Raw genomic sequence first — 13,779 nt, forward strand, 5'->3', positions numbered from 1 at the left:
TTTTAGTATAGTATTTCATAATGGGTATATTCTATAATTTATTTGATTAGTCCCATATGGATGACTATATAGACTGTTCTTAATTCCCCATTATTACAAATAATGCTGCAATAATATAGTTGTGCCATCTTGGTTTTGTGTTTTCTTTGTTTTATGTTTGTCTTATTTTTCAAAACAGAATTTTGATATAATCAAATTTGTCCACATTTTAATTTTTGTTTGTAGTTTTTATGACATGATTAGTAGGCTTTTCCTAAAGCCAGCTTATAAATATTTTAGTCACTTTCTATGAGTAGATTCATGATTGCATTGAAGCAAAAAGAATTATTACTATTTATATTCCTGTTATTATTGTTAGGTGGGGGAAATGAGGAAGAGGTCCCATTTTATTTTTATTTTTTCCAAATGGCTAACCAGTACTTCTGATGTCATTACTGAATAATCTGTTTTCCTGTGAATTTGACTATTTTCTTATTTATTATTGCATTTATTTCTGCGTTGTCTATTATATTCATTGGTTTGCCAATGTTTCCACTGGCACTATGCTTTTCAAAATACTACAGGTGTTGTGAATAAAATCATTATTTATCCATTATTAACATAAAGATTTAGTAGCAAAAAATACGCAGCTAAAAGTGGGATTGGAAGAATTAGTTCTGGACTAATTCAGGACTTTGAATAATGTCTGGAAAAGGTCGGTGGGAACAGTGAGAGAAGGTAAAAAATGAGGGGGTGAAGAAAAGTATAGATGAATAGCCTTGTAATTCCAAAGGGAGTTGGAAGCTGTATGTACACTGAGGTGCTGACATCTACTCTCCCATACAGCACTGGGTACATTCATATCAGAGTGAAGAAGGGATATGATTGGATTGTTCCAGCACTGATATGGGCTTGAAGGCACCAACGAAAAGCTAAATAACATGATGATCTATGAGGCCGATGCTAGTTGTAAAAGGATATAAAACTAGGAGAACACTGAGTGAGGAAAGAAGTAAGAGTCGTCATGACATTGTAGATGTTGACAAAATTCAAGAACACGTTGAACATTAACTTAGAGTAACAGAACTGAGTGGGTAGAGTCGTGGTCAGAGACAAGAATGTTGACGTTTATGTGGCTGTGACCAGTATAAGGAATCCATTGTTTTTTCCTCTGTGCTTTCTGTTTTTATAGAAACCTATCAAAGGATGAGATACAAGTTGGATTAAATGAGAGCATAAAAACTTTACGGACAGAGAAAATCTAGAATTATTCTGCTCTAATGAGGCAAGAAAAGGTTTAGAAGGAAAGAAGGACAAACTATTTTTTAAAAATGAAGACTTATTAGGAATAGGGGTGTAAGCAATATATTTAAGAGGAAAAAGAGGAATAGCAAGCATTTTGGAAAAAATGGAAGTGGAACTGATCTAAAATGTGGTGCAGAATTATTGATGATATGACAGGAGGAGAAAGAAAGTGGGTATAAATATTTGAAAGGAGTTCTCCAAGTTCAGTTAAATGCTTAGGCAAGTCCCCAAATTAAATTAGATGCCAAGAAATACTTGGCAAGCAAAGTGTAGTAATTAAGTGGCATAGGGCTAGGAAGTGCTGAGCCTCACCACATTATGCCACCTTTTCGTGGCCCTGTTCACCATTCCTTAATGGGAAGCTTAGTAAAAGCAACAAACAGATCACAGTCCAAAAAGGCACAAAAAAAGATCACTGAAACTAGATACTAAGCATAAACACAACTGTGGCTAGAGATGCGGATTTCAAGGGCAGCTTTGCCTTGGCCAAATGGGAATTTACTCTGTTATATGAATAACGTGCCAGGCTCCTGGGGTCCAGCCTGAATGAAGGAAGATGCAGTGTTCACAGATGAAAGAAAAGCAGACAGTAAATTAATAAGCTATTAAGTGTCCTTCAAATAAAGATATCTGTGGATTCATAGCCTGAGTAATAAACCAGAATTTTAAACTTCCCATGTAAGTTCTAGTAGACAGATACTGGGCTCACATGGTAGCCTGGGAGGAAACTCTTAAGTGCCTACAGAATAGGGCCCTTCTCAGATCAGAATATAAGTAGCAGAATCTTGAAGAAGCGAAGAACTTCTACCAAAGGTCCGATGTTAAGCCACAATTTGTAAACAATGTAAATATGTATATTTCACTTGTAGTTTGATTTTATTTTGATTTGGTTATTGTAATGGGATTTAATGCAAGCAATCCCACCACCACATTTATTTTGGTGTTTTCTATAGTTGTTTTTGTAGAGTGGTCTTTCTGGTGGAGTTGAGAAGGCATTATAGAAGATTGCAACTGGCAGAAGGAAGTAACTTGGAGTTTATTTGTGCCCGAGATCAGAGTATCTAGCAGACACACTTAATCACTTCACCTCTAATGGATAGCATTAGTTTTGCTGTATATGAACACAAAGGGGAAATTGTAGCAGCTGAAAGAAGTTTCTGTTGCTACCTAAGCATTTTGCAAGGATCAGAAACCACTTAATCCAATGATTTAGAGTTGTGAGATATTGTAAAAAGTAGAGATTCAGAAATTACTTCTTAATTATTGTTAAAAACCAGTCAAGTATCTACAGTAGAGGAAGTCCTCTGCATCATGGTTATAAAATAGGAGGTAGTTTTCTTCCATTCGTTTTCTGAAGACAAATGATTGCATCCATTCACACAGCCTCCTTTGAATGAAGTAGACTCAGGGACCATGATCTCCAATTTCAAGATGTACAGATGGGTGCAGACAGCTCTCAATGAACTGCTCAAAGAAGTACAGCCGGTATCAGAGCAGAGACCAGATCCCTGCTACTGATTTAAGTGTCCCCTGAACTGGCCCATGCTCTCTTTTGTACTATTGGGATTCTTAAAGCCTAAGTGGTCGCTAGAATGTAATTCTTCAATAAAGCAGTCTGTACTATTACAATATCATAGAAATTGTAATATGGGATTGCTCTATTCTTGATAAATGTAACTAAATCACCAACAATGTACTAAATTTCAGGTATAGCCTCAAGTGTTTTTAACTGAGTTGCAGAAAAGCATAGAAAGCAGAAAAGTTTTCCACTTTTATAACTGACAGCCAAGAATGCATGTAATAAGTTTTATTTTTGAATGGCATTATGTGTTAGAGAATTTTGCCTAAATACATAAATTATCTGTGAAATGGGAATGAAGCCTATGACTCTTTTGCTTTATATAGAGTTAGGATTAATGAATAACCCTGACAGACTGCTCCAAAATGATTGGAAAAGACTTGAAAGAGGGATTCAGGGTATTGTCAAAACACTAGGATTAATGGGGAAAGAGATTTTGTCCAAGATGAAATGTTAATTTATTTATAATTTGAGTGGTAAATCCAGAAGATACTTATGTGAGCTCTCCATTAGAACCACATCCTAAATATAAGGTTAAAGCAGTTTTACTTTATCTCCAAAGAGAAACAAATATGAGAGAAATTCAAATTTAAACAATAGAGATTAAGAATAGATATTTTTAAATCTCATTACTTTGCAATCTGCTAATTTATCATTTGTAACAGCTCAACCAGGAACGGACTGAGCTTTAATGTAACACTTGTCCTTTTTTTATTTTTTTAAGACTTCCTAATTAAGTAGTTAATAAACAAAATTGTTCTGTTCCTCTGAAAAGAAATATTTATCTTACTTAAACATTCAGGCTGGTTTTAAGTAGCTGAATAGTACCTACAGGCTACAAATAATATTTTTTCATATGTTCATTCTAACAATCCAAACATTTTGTAGAGTATCTACTTCTCAATACTTTATCTACTGTTATTTTTATGTTACTATCTGTAACTGAAAGTCATTCCACTGCCTTTCAGTTTTTAATCATAAACTTAAAGCTTTCTAGTGTTTAAACTGACCAGTCTCCTGAGAATCAAGCTTTTCTGTGACAAGTCTCATACCCTCGCCTTCTCTTCCAGCTTTTCCTAACACTCATAGCTTAGGCCACATGATTTCTCAAGTAGCTTATCGGATGTCTTCTAAATGTCATTGTTTCTCTGGCACAGACACTGTCTCTCACAGGTCTCTCTCTCTCTCAGTGTTCATCTGAACACTGTTGCCACAATGATATATGCAAATGGCAGGCATTATTACTACCTTTTAAAAAATTCTTCAATGATTCCCTATTGCCTACAGAGAAGTATGATACCATAATCCTGTCATACATGAGGTTCCATGCCTCACCCGAGTGTTCTTTCACAGCTTCATCTCCTAGCCCTGGAGTCTATTTCAGAGCTTACACTGAGGTTTACTTGTTTTTCCTGGATCCTTACTCCTTCACTTTTCATGCTTCTGTATCTTTTTTTCCGAACTGGTTATTCTTCCAGAAATGCCTTTGATTGCTATCTTAGTCTTTTCTACAAAAGGTTGAATAGCTCATGTATCCATATATATTCAAGCTTTACCATTTCAGTGTTGACTTTCTCAACCGTTGTTTTTTACACACCTACTGAACTTTATAAACACACTGAAAAATAATAATGATAGCTATTGTTTATTGAACAGTTTTGCTAATCACTTTATGGATTATCTATTTAAAATTCACCACAATTATGTGAGATGATACATATCAGCTCCTCTCACTGATACAGACCCTAAGACTTAGAGAGTTTAGGTAATTTGTTCAGGGTAGTTTAGTTAGTACAGGAGTTGCAGAAGTCAGATCCATGCTCAGATCATGTCTTCCAATGATATTCATTTGTTTTAGGTCTATCTTTCGATACTACAAAGCAAATGCTGAGAATGGAAACAATGCCTCTTCAGTATCTCCCACATCCAGTAGAGACTGTAGAAAGAAATGTTATCAAATTGTGACAGGAACAATTCAAAGATGTAGTGAAATCATTAGTGATACAATTGTGAGATTAAAGGTTATGTTTACCCTTGGTTTCCTACTGCGTTTTTAGTTTCATTTTATTAAATGCCAGATCTGGTTGTCTATCTAACAATTGTAACTTGCCTTTACTTCTTTGCTAAAAGAAGTCTGTATTTGGCCAAGGTGTGAAGGACTACATAGTTTTGGAGAGGCTTCAGGAGTCAATACTAATTAGTCTAAGCCAATCGATTATTTCTTCTTTACTGGTGATTAGTTTAGGAGTGATTATGTGGTACCATTCTAGCTGGAAGAGCTAGTGTTTCAGGAAGTTTCTGGGATGTCTTAAGAGCGGATGTGTGCAATGATGTGCTTCCTGGTGCTCCTGTAAACATCTTTGATCATTAAAGGAACAGACTCTATGCTAAATTAGGCAAAAAGGAAAGATGGAAAGAATATGGGTTCTTGCCCTGGGTTAGATGCTGAACTAGTCAATTCTGGTACTACTCCATTTCCAGACATTTTATCATGTGTGGTAAGACATTTTCTTTTCTGCATATGTTACTTAATTTTTTTTAATTGTTAGCGTTTAGTAGTTCCATTATAAAGTTTCACTATAAAGTGTCTAAGTATGGTTTTCTTGGTATTTATTCTACTTGGTTGGGATTTCTAGGTGGATATATTCATTGTGGATTATGGTGTATTTTACCAACTTCAGCAAATTCTTGTCTATTATCTCTTAAATATTCTCTCTAGTTCATTTTCTCCCTTCTCTCCTTCTGCAACTCCAATTATTCATATATTACATTGTTTGGTGTTGTCTCACAGACCTCAGATGCTCTGTTCTATTTTTTTTTTTCCTCTGTGTCTGAGTTTGAATTACTTCTGTTGAAATTGTCTTCAAGTTCACTTATTCTTTGTATTCTGTGTTCCACCTGCTGGTAATACCAAATGAACCCTGATTTCTGATATCTCCTTTATTTCTAGTTTTACTTTTTCCATTTGGCTCTTTTTAAAAATTATTTCCATGACTCTGATGAAATTTTCTTTCTGTTTACTTGTATTGTCCACTTTTCCATTTTCATTTGACGCATTCATTTAAAAGTCCTTGTCTAATGCTTCCGATATCTATTTCACTTCTGGATCTGCTTCTGTTGATGGGTCACCTTTCCCTGCTTCTTTATATATGCCATCTTTTTTTATTGTATGAAAGGAATTATATCTAAAAAATAGTAAATACTAATATGTAAATAATACTAAAACTCAGGAGAGAGCAGACTCATTTTTCTCTCAGGCATCTAAGGTGAGGGATTGAGGCAATCTAATCTATAGATGAGACTGTTCTCACTGTAGTTTGATCCAAATCACCACTGCCTTCAATGATTGGAGATCAAAATCAAGACATTCCATTCAGCAGGACAGGAGATCTAAGCACCAGGAGACTCATACTTTTTGTCCTTTATAGAGTACCACCACCTTTTAAGTCACAGGACATCTCATCATGCTCCCAGCAGGCTGCTGTTTGGCTGGGTTATCATTTGTATCCTCAGCTCTCCAGTGTTGAGCCCAGGTTTTTATGCTTTAGGACTGTCCCCTTACCTCCTGCTGCTACCATGTACTCAGGTTTGGAGGGCTAAAGGGGTAGATTTGGGGAAGGTCTGAATTGGCCATGAGGAATTTTTCCTCAGTCCCTTGGCTCTGCATCCAGCTTTGGCTGGCCCTGCCTGCCTCGTCATTGGGAGGTAGTCTCTGTTAGCTCTTCTGCTCTCCCCCAGCCTGGGGCAGCCACTGATTCATACTCTGAGGGAGTATGCTGTCCCTGCCCTTAACCTCCATCAGCTCTTGGCTCTACCCAGTCTTCCATGTGAGTACTCAGGAAGGGCCTATGACAAATTGTTGGTGGGTGGGGACAGATTATGCATGTGGCGGCTGCTTCCTCAATTCTAACCTGTCATGTCTGTCCATATTGGCCTTAAAAGTTTCTAAACATCGCAGTGATTTCTCTTTCCTTTTATCTGTCTTCCCTCACTGCTCCTCCAAGAATGAAAGTGGTGGTGGGAAGAGTTTGTCACCCTCTAGATTTTAGTTATTTAGGTTTTTGCATCCTCAGGTCTGTGGTGAGGAAAAACATACACACACACAACTATGACTGTAAAGGTAATCTGGCTTATACTCATTGCTAGTATGGAAGGACATTACCCTGTACGTGTCTTTAACCTAAGTGGAAGTGAAAATCTCTTTAAGACACTGTTAATTGAGTTTTCTGGTACTTGCTGCTGAATTTACCCTAATCAGATCTATATTATATTTGAAATTGTTCTTTAGGATGAAAAAAACCATAGATCATTGTAATTATTTTTTCCTGATTATAAAATTAGTCATTTTTGTTATAAAAAATACAAAAAATATAGAAGAATCACAAATAGGAAAATAAAAATTACCCATAGTCACGGTTCATAGATGTAAGTATTAATGTCATTTTGTTATATATCTTTTCAAATTTTTTCTGTAATATATATCTATTGATTCATAGCTTAAAACAAAATATGCAATTTTACAAACTGCTTTCTATACATATAGGACTATATCATGCACATTTTCTATATTATTAAATATTCTCAAAGCATGATTTTTAATGCAGTATTATATTTCATGATTTTTCAAAAATTAATATTTAATCCATCCTATATTGGGCATTTTGAATGTTTGGGCTTTCTGAGTGTTTCAGATTTCTCACAATGACAAATAGCCCTGACACGAAAACTCTTCTATACTGGGAAGGTTGAAGCTTGTTGAAGGTCAGATAGCTCGCTGGTGGCTGATCCTGCACCCGTTGTGGGGTCTACACGACTCTTCTTTCCTCTGCCACTGCTCTTGACTCTACCATACACTACTTGTAATGGAGCAAAAGGAAGTGTATGGATCAAGTTAAAAATAAAGACCAGGGAGTTTATTATGGTAACAATCAGGATGTAGTCTAGGAACCCAGAGTGTAAGAGATCGACAATGCAGGAAAAATCCAAGTTAGAGAAGTCTAGGGCTAGACAAGGTATCTGGTTAAGTGTTATGAATGGACTTTCTTTAATATTTCCTGGCCAGCCGTAAAATGGATCCAAAGTGTAATGTGCTTGCATTCTCAGTAACCACTGACTGATATCATCTACTTCTTTCATGGAGCATTCACCTTGCATTGCTTACTTCCCTTAACTGAGTGGAAACTTAACTCTCTCTTTTTCCACTCCTTGTTATCAGTGCCTTGTTTCAGCATCTCACCATTTCTATTTTTGATAATTGCAACAGCACCCTTTTTGCATTTTTCAATGGTGGCTTGGTCTCCATCTAATTTATCTAATCATATTATTCCCTCTGATTTAAATCCTGTAGTGTCTTTTTATAGATTTCAGTAAAAATCAAACTCCTAGCTTGCTAGACAAGACCTTTTATGATCTTGCCTCTACCTACCATGTTAGCAATATCATTTGCCAATACCCAAAATAGACCCTTCATCCAGGGAGCTTCTAGTTTCCCAAGTGTATGTGTTTAACTTCCCTACGCATTTACCCATGCTCTACTAAATGCCTCCACTCTCCCTCCACCTCTCATGCCTGTTGTTATTCTTGTTAATTTCTACTCGTCTTTTGAAACACAGCTCCAGCTTCATCTTTATTGGAAATAGTTGATAATCCCTCAAACTAATATCGATTCTTTACTTTCTGCTGCTCAAATATCCTTTTCATACACTTATCATAGTACCAATTATACCATACTACAATTTCTAGTTTTGTTTTATTTCTCTTTGCATAAACAATGGTTTTGTTTTGACTTTATATTCCTAGCACTTAGCACAGAGTTTAGATCCTAGCAGTTTCTTATTTGATATTTATTGGAATGCTATTATAATGGTAATATATTAATCAGAAAAAAGTGGAAGTGCCTTATTACCCAATTATCCACCCCCACCATCTCTCCTCAAGCCTTCCCCACATCAGTAAGAAAGCCTGCCACCATTTACAGAATTGTTAGGGCCAAAATTTAGGAAATCATCCTTGATATGTCTCTTTCCTCCATACTCATAACTTAACTTCATCAGCAGGTCATGCTGGGAAAAATGTATCATGACTCTAACCATTTCTCTTCTTTCTGTCATTCCATCCTACCCCAAACTATTGTCAGTTAGTCTTGGCTTTATACTGGTCTCCCTGTCCCTGTCTCCTTCTCTTTCCCTCTACCTCCCTCCCTCCTTCTCTATCTTTTTTCAACTCTAACATTTTCACCATAGTCTTATCTATTATTTACATAGTGCCTGGAGAGTTTTTTTTAGGTATTGAAATCATTTCTTAGTTCTCCAACCAGTTTTACCATCCTATTTAGGATGAAATCCATAGTTCTTTGGAAAGCTAACAATGTCCACATTATTGGAAGCTGTCTCTCCTCTCTGTCTCTGGTCATTTCAACCACTCCCTGCCTTGATCATTCCAGTCCAATTGTACTGATTTTCTTGCAGTTCCTTGGTTTATGCTGATCTTTTTTTTAAAACATGTAATGTATTATTTGTCCCCGGGTACAGGTCTGTGAATCATCAGGCTTACACATTTCACAGCACTCACCATAGCACATACCCTCCCCAATGTCCATTACCCAGCCACCGCATCCCTCCAACCCTCACCCCCCAGCAACCCTCAGTTTGTTTCCTGAGATTAAGCGTCTCTTCCGGTTTCTATCTTCCTCCTGATCCCATCTTGTTTCATTTTTTTCTTACTTCAGGGACTTTCCATTTGTTGTGCTCTTGGCTGACATGCTCTTCCTCACTCTGTTCAGGTTCCTGATCAGATATGTTAGTTACCTCCTCAGTAACCTTTAACAGTCGTATTGCTATAGGCCCCATCCTGTCCCTGGTTTCATTCTCTAATCCTCTTGTCTTCCTTTCTTTTCTTCTTGGCACTTATCATTAGAGATTACACCATGTATACATTTTGTTTACTTGTTTATTCTCTGATTTTTCACTGTCACAAAAGTGCCATGATTCCACAGACTTTGTCTTATTCACTGTTGTACTAGTGATAAGTATTTTTGAACATATACATTAAGAGATGCATTTCATAGTCTAAGTTCTTTTTTTTCCTATACTTTTTATATGCTGTTTTATTGGAAGATCTTCCCAACTGTTACGAACATGATTCCCTGTAAGAAATACATAATACATCATAATATATACACTCAGAGACATACACGTAACTGAAAATTGTGTCTCACAAAACAGTACTTATCTTTACTATATGAAATTCATTCTCTTTTTTCTGTTCTGTTTTTCATAAAATTGATTTTACTACTTAATTATGGATTATAACAGGGTTACCACTTATGGCTTTGCAGACAGTATTCTGCCAAAGAAGTTATAGCCAAATCTATGTATATATGTATGTATCTATGCAAAAATAAGAGTGTAGCATATGCACATATTTGAAAGTGCTTATTCCATTAAATTTATTCTCAGAATAGCAGAGTTAGAAGAAAACATAAATTTAGTAAAATATTTCTTGGAAATTAGGATCTTGCTTTTTTTAAAAATTAAACTAGCAATTTCTTTAGAGATATTGACAACTTTGAGACAATATTCATTTTTAAATTGTATTAACTATAAAATTATTTAAAACTAAAAATAATTAAAGGATTTTGTATGTAAGGAAAACAGTTTTAAAAACAGGGGAAAACTGTATATTTTTGCTAAGAAAATGTACATGACAAAAACTTCAAAGTCAATGTAAGAATAAATGAAAGTCATTTTCTTGAGTTCTGATCTTGACTCCTTTAGCTAGGAGTCCAACTTGAGGAGTAAGGAGGTAGGTGCACCATCTTTGTTAACTTGTCTTTAGAACTGAAGTCTGGCAGCAATGGGAGTGCATACTTAGGGGCTCTGTAGAAAAATGGCACTGATGAAGTAGGGTCAGAAAAGTTGAAATAAGGTCAAGGGATTATTTCTAGATCCTTTTTTTTTAAGCCTGTAAATTTCACTTTGATTTGTCATGTTCATTCATCTTGTTGCATTTCTCAGGCAGAACACTGGGGAACAGCAAAGAGAATTTTATTTATATAAATTAATGTGCTAATTAGTAGCAGTCTCACAGCTCTTGGAAAATTGCCATTTCATTTTATTGCACATTAAAGATTGGGTGTCCCAACCCTTGTATGCCATTGGAAATGAAGAAATAACCCTACTAAAATATTTTTGCCACTCCAAAGGGAAATGTTAAATATAGTAGCCTCATGTTCATTTTCTGGGTGCTTCTTAGACTTTTTTTTTTTTTTTTTTTTTTTTTTGCCTTTTGTCTAGAATCTCTCCTCTTCGTTTTTAGGGGAGAAAGAGGCTAAAGTCCTAAAACATTTTAGCTCTCAAATCTTATATCAATTAGCAATTGTATTTATATATAAAATAGTGTGTGTGTGTGTGTGTGTGTGTGTGTGTGTGTGTATTATATATATTATATATATATAAATAAATACTGATGTATCCAGAAAAAATATTATGCTAAGAAACAAACCACGTGGGGCACCTGGATGGCTCAGTGGGTTAAAGCCTCTGCCTTCAGCTCAGTTGATGATCCCAGGGTCCTGGGATCGAGCCCCATATCAGGCTCTCTGCTAGCAGGGAGCCTGCTTCCTCCTCTCTCTGTCTGCCTCTCTGCCTACTTGTGATCTCTGTCTGTCAAATAAATAAATAAAATAAAATAAAGAAACAAACAAACCATGTAAAATGCAAAAAAATATGAATCTCAAAGGCTGGAATATTTTAATTAATGTTTTAAATTTTTGGATGCCATCCCTTTAAGGGATGAGTTCCCAAAGGTTGTATTCTCTTCTGGGATCTGTCAGTATTGAGCTGAACAATCTTCATTAGCTAACTGGACTTTTCTTCATTTTGATAATTGTACAATGAATGAACTATTTGCTTCCTTCATATTTCAAAATAATATTTTGGAAAGGAATAGCAAGCACTTCAGCTTTCTCGGAATAGCTTTGAACTTTTATAAGTTCAACGATATACTCATGAGATATTTACTACCACCACACACAAACTCCAACTAAATTAATACATGTGAATGTTAGTTATTAATTAATGCCACACTGAATACTAAGTTAATACAAATATAACAATGTGTTTCTGTCCATCCTTCTTACATTTAAGATTTAGGACAACTGGCTTGGTTCCCTATTTTATTTTGTTTCCTAAACTGCTGCCCAAGAGGAGGATTTGCATTTTTCTACGTCTCCTATGACTCCTTTCTATCAAAAGATGCTTAAGACTCTTTTTAACAGGTAGTTTGTGAAGTTTAATCACAAGATAGCGTAGGCCTCCTGGAACACTCTACTCCTGATTTTCTTCCCACAGGTAAATCTCAGTGACTGGTGATGAGAAGGATGTCCTATCCTCTCTATCTCCTCCGTGTCTTTGAAGTTGGAGGAATGTTCCTCTGTTGAAATTTCTTAAATAGTTCTGTATGTCCCAGAAAAAGAACCACAGCATTTTAATGATTCTTTTATCTTCCTGAAATAGGAAGAACACCAAAGAAAACATCATGCGAAGGGTAGTACGAAAACAATGATTGTAGAACATAAAAGTTTCCATAGGGTTATAGGATTGTGAATGACGCAGCAGAATGCAAAAGGGGTAGGTACACTTTTTAGATGGCCTATTCTCATTTCCTCTTCCTGCTAAAAACAAACAAACAAACAACAACAACAAAAACAAGTTTCCAGAAAGAAAAAGGTAAAAATATAATATCCTATAAAGAGCACTACACCAATCAGTGTGTTATGCGATCCTGGTGCTGGTCTTGGCTCTCCTGCGAAAGATTTCCTTCAGTTCAGGCCAGATTGCTTCATTTCACTGGTACATGTTCTATCACCTGTAGAGTGAGATGGCTGGCCTCCATACGTCCTCAGGTTCATTCTAGCTCCATAATTCTATAGCTGTATTTTTATTTTTCAGAGACTATATAACCTGTTAATAAATTTCTACATATTGACTATTACAAACCATTAAAAAATTATGAAAAACAATAGTGGAAAACTTTGCCTCCAATGCTAAAGTAGGCAGAATTCTCCAAAAACATTATTTAATAGAAGTGGTAAGATAAACAGGTAGCTTGGTAACTCTTCAAATTTTTGTGTTTGAATATTCTTGAGTTGAAATAAAATAGTTCCCATTCTGTTAATAGCTATGTGCGGTAGGTAGCATGTTTTACTATGAATACTGTCCAGGGAAGAAGAAACAAAGGAGATCCTACAGAAGTGATAAGTAAGAGGCTAGCAGCTTTTTAAAAGCTATTGCATACTCTATTCTGTTTTAAGTCTTTTCTCTAAAAGCCAATCAAATGGGGACTATTTGGGAACATCAGCGTTAGCCTACCAGACAATGTCATTTGCATCTTGAATTATTCTATTAGATTCTAACCTTGGCACAGTATAACCCTTTTGCTGAAATATTTATAATTGCCTAGGAACATGGGATATAAACAATTTATTCCTATTATCTCTGTGCATGTTTTGATACAGAAGAAGCAAACTGTGAATGACTAGATACTAATAAGATCATGGAATGTCCCCAGCTTGTCATAATGGCTAGTAACAAATATTTGCATCAAGCCTTGGTTATCCAAATATCCTTGTGAAGAGTGTGGCTGAGTGAGTTTGATTTCTCTAACCTTGCAGAATCATTTTATTCTATTGTTCTTGTGATAGATATGTAGGGTAATGCAGTCCAAAGCCTCCAGGCAATGCATGAATTGAATATTTGCTATTTGTGTAGCATGTTGTTTCTGAAGCGTCTAATTTGGGAGTGATTTAGTAAATACAATCATCAAGAATGTGGTGATGTTTTCCCTTTAGTTTTGCATTGAGGATTTTGAAAGAGTATCCCTTCCCCCAATCATCTGTAAGAAAATGGGAAAAACAG

General features: G+C 35.7%; 1 pseudogene; it reads right to left on the bottom strand.

Annotated features, from left to right (window-relative positions):
- The window catches only part of LOC111155387, a 34,855-nt pseudogene extending 25,144 nt beyond the window's left edge, over positions 1-9,711 (bottom strand).
- Between the last annotated feature and the right edge of the window lie 4,068 nt (positions 9,712-13,779).

Source organism: Enhydra lutris, unplaced genomic scaffold (genome assembly GCF_002288905.1).
Source record: "Enhydra lutris kenyoni isolate GAN:26980312 unplaced genomic scaffold, ASM228890v2 scaffoldscaffold41, whole genome shotgun sequence".
In the NCBI taxonomy this organism is placed as follows: domain Eukaryota; kingdom Metazoa; phylum Chordata; class Mammalia; order Carnivora; family Mustelidae; genus Enhydra; species Enhydra lutris.